We start from the raw sequence: 3,660 nt of genomic DNA on the forward strand, positions 1-3,660 counted from the left end.
GCTAAACCAAATGGGAGATTTTTTGGGATTTTTTGCACTGCACACATTTAGCCATTGATCAACACGTATCGACACATCACTACATTATCGGCTCAACTTAGAATTTCCCTCATTTAGAACGCAACTTAGCCTAACTCGCACACGTCCTAAAATATCAAATTTTAAAAAGTAATGTGCATTACAAAATAAAGCTTCATATAGAACTGAAAACTGTAAGTACTAAACACAATAAAAAAGTGTTATCCAACACTACCCCATACATACCTGTTTTATTTGACAGCTGATTATTTGGTATAGAAAATTACTTCGGTAGCATACTTTTTGTGCGAATTCGATTACGTTTATTCTGTTCCGTTCATTCCAATTTTGTTATAGAGTGTGGTAGGTCGACTAAAGAAGTTCGGAGGCTAGAAATTTGTGAAGTTAACAAAAATTATATGTGAAGAATTCAAAACAAGTTGAATAAATCTTTAACAACTAATATATATGAATCAGTAAAGTAGTGATGGCAAAAAGTACAAAATAATAATTACATAAGCGAATAATAAAGAAAAGCACAAAACAAACTGGAAAAAATGAAAAGATAATTTTAATTTGAAACAAAATTAAAAGTTGGAAAAAAAACGAAGTCATAAAATAAAATAAAACGGATCAGCTGTCTATCTCGCTTAGTGTTATTTCATCATCTTTTTGAGTAGACACACATGAGAAGTACGGTGTGTACCATTGAAAAGCAACGGAAAAATTAGAAATTTGAAAAAGAAAAATATATATAAGAATAGCAACAATTTATACCAGAGGAAGATGTACAGCGCGTCTACGAGTGGAATAAACATTAAAAATTCTAACGAATTTTTAGAACACAAAAACAAAGAATCTAGTTGCAATTCCGAAAATTTAGCCAAAGAAATTTGTACTAAAATTAAGGGATTTCTTTGATTACAATTTTAAATAGCATCACCACCATATATAATATATTTTTGCTTCTAAGACCAAAGAATTTAATTTAGTAGCAGTTATAGTTTTTGGTATGTCAATCAACAAACAAAAATATCAACAAAAATTACGCGCACAAATGTACGAAGTAAATTTTTGATCATAAAATTGTTAATAACAATAATACAAAATAAATTACCAGGATAATTAGCAAAAACATTATCCGGAAATAAGGAAATACACACTATAAAGTGATATCTCGTCTACTCAAAAATAAAATTCACACACAGCACTTATTAAGCTTAAAAGAGCTAAGGAGCAAGCATTTCCGCTATTTATTTTTATACGTATTTTGAAAATTATTTTATATAAGAAGTTACAAATTAAAAAATTCAAAAATGCCTTCAATCAATTCAAAAACAATAACACCGAAAGGTCTAGGCAAATATAATGTCTTCTCACATGTCAAATATGAGCATTTAGTAGCAGGCATATCTGGAGGTGTTACATCAACTCTGGTTCTACATCCATTGGACTTAATAAAAATTCGTTTTGCTGGTAAGTTTAAATTATTTGTTTATATTAATATATATATATAAATACTTAAAAATTTGAAAACATGTATTTAATTATAAACTTAATTTTGTTAAATAACTTGTTCTCAAAAAAATCAATAGTTAAATCGTCTGTATATATAACATATTGTATAGTGTTCTGCATTTGATTTAAAATTCATAAATTTTTTAAATATTTTGATTTTCGACATTACTATATCGAATTTTTAAGCAAAGAATACTTTTATGTGATAATATGTTCAGCTCAACGCTAATGAATACTGTTTTATAATTTTATACAGATTTTAAGCAATGTATATACACGAAGTTTATGAATCATTTAAAGTTTTTTCTTAGAAAATATAATTTAAATTTTTGACTATACTATTTAATATAAAATATTCTTTGCTACTGTTAATGTTTTGATATTAATAATTTATAAATGGTTTCACACACAGTCGCTATAATCGTTAAAATTTTTTTCAGTAGTTTCAAAACTTTTTATCCTTATATTGTATAAAATGATTACTTAAAATACAATATAAATATATTGTTTAAAATCTAATTACAATTTATGTACGCAATATTATCAAAATTCGTTGTCAAACAAACACATACCTGCTTTGGGGGATGTTGAACGGCACTTAATCGTCTTTGACGAGTGGCTCAGGGACGTACACCCAGCGGTTCTTGGAACCATCAAAATTCGTAGTTTCTTTTTCTTGGGTTGCAGGTATTTCCTATTTTTGAGCGTTCAATTTACTCAAAAAAAAATCAAATAAATAAATAGATACAAATCAGTTTGTACCTATAGAGTCAATATATTTCAATTATGGATAATGTGATCTAGCCATACTTTGACAAAACTAATAATAATTTCTTTGCTAGGTATCGTCTTTAGTTTGACGTTGTAGCGAATGCTGAAGATCTTATGTTTGAGTTTTAGGGATCTATAAATTTTCTTAAGTACTTTTCATTCAAAGATTACGAACCCCTAAATTTATAAATATATATATGGTATATAAATTTGAAATTTTGAATCATAGATACATTTGCGACTTGTTTACTAATCACGATTTTATTTAATTACTTACTCATTGCATGATGTTGACATTGTGCTCTTCCTAAATTTTATTTACAATTTAATTTATTTCTTTATTTTGATTTGAATTCTTCATATTTAATTTCTTATCAGTTACAATTTATAAATGTATATATACATATTGTATAATAAACTTATTTCCCAAATCACTACAATGAAAAAGTGCGACTAGACAGTCTGTAGACATTAAATAAACTATGACGCATCGCATAATTAAATTATTAAACTTTGAGTTGATTTTATTTTGAATTTTCACTGCAGTAAGAAAATTAATGTATTGCATTTATTTGGGCTTTCCTCTCTTTACATGGTGGATTAGCCTATACTTATTTCTAGGCCATCCACATAAAACAAGTGTGGAAAATTTTATTTGTAAGTTCCATGGAAAAAATGTTTCGTTTTCATTACTTACATTTATCGAAAGAAAAGTGTGGGCTGGGTGGGGAGATGCTCTGAAACATGTGCTTGTTCATGCGCTAATGCAGTGACCAGTAACTAGTCAAAATGTAAACAGACGGAATTGAAAAGTGCTGAACGCAAATGGCATATGCAATTCAGCAAAGCTGCATGTGTAACAAGATAGCAACAAATCAAATTACGTATGCATAAGTATATATGCATTTATATATAATTTGTATATTAAATGTTATAAAATAATCAAATATAAATTTATCACAGTATTCAATTAATTTTTTCGTTCGAATTTTATTTAATATAGTTTAATTTTATGTTTAAATGAATTTGTAAAAACATTTTATGGGTTAAAATACATCGATACATCGTTTAAACTAAATAGATGGTTCTTTAACAATTTCCTTATGGTAATTAACTACCTAAATCTTTCATCTGAACTAGAGAATTTATAATTCGTATGGCAAAAGAATTCTGATTAATTGTTTTAATTCTTTCCGGTTTAACTAGGCTTTGTTTGGTATTAATGAGAAAATTTCATAATAGATTTAAATTACTTTAAGCTAATTTTTATATGTCTGTTCCTATAGTGCATATAAATTATATGCAATATTACAAATATTTTTGTATATAATATACATATTTATAAGTGTTCAC

At 26.9% G+C, this 3,660-nt stretch overlaps 1 long non-coding RNA gene across 1 annotated transcript; it reads left to right on the forward strand.

Annotated features, from left to right (window-relative positions):
• The first annotated feature begins 172 nt into the window (after positions 1-172).
• Positions 173-1,441, forward strand: LOC119683084. The gene is made up of 2 exons (XR_005252623.1): positions 173-212; positions 281-1,441. It is a non-coding gene; the product is annotated as an uncharacterized LOC119683084 (long non-coding RNA).
• The last annotated feature ends 2,219 nt before the right edge of the window (positions 1,442-3,660 follow it).

Source organism: Teleopsis dalmanni, chromosome 2 (assembly GCF_002237135.1).
Source record: "Teleopsis dalmanni isolate 2A chromosome 2, ASM223713v2, whole genome shotgun sequence".
Classification (NCBI taxonomy): Eukaryota; Metazoa; Arthropoda; class Insecta; order Diptera; family Diopsidae; genus Teleopsis; species Teleopsis dalmanni.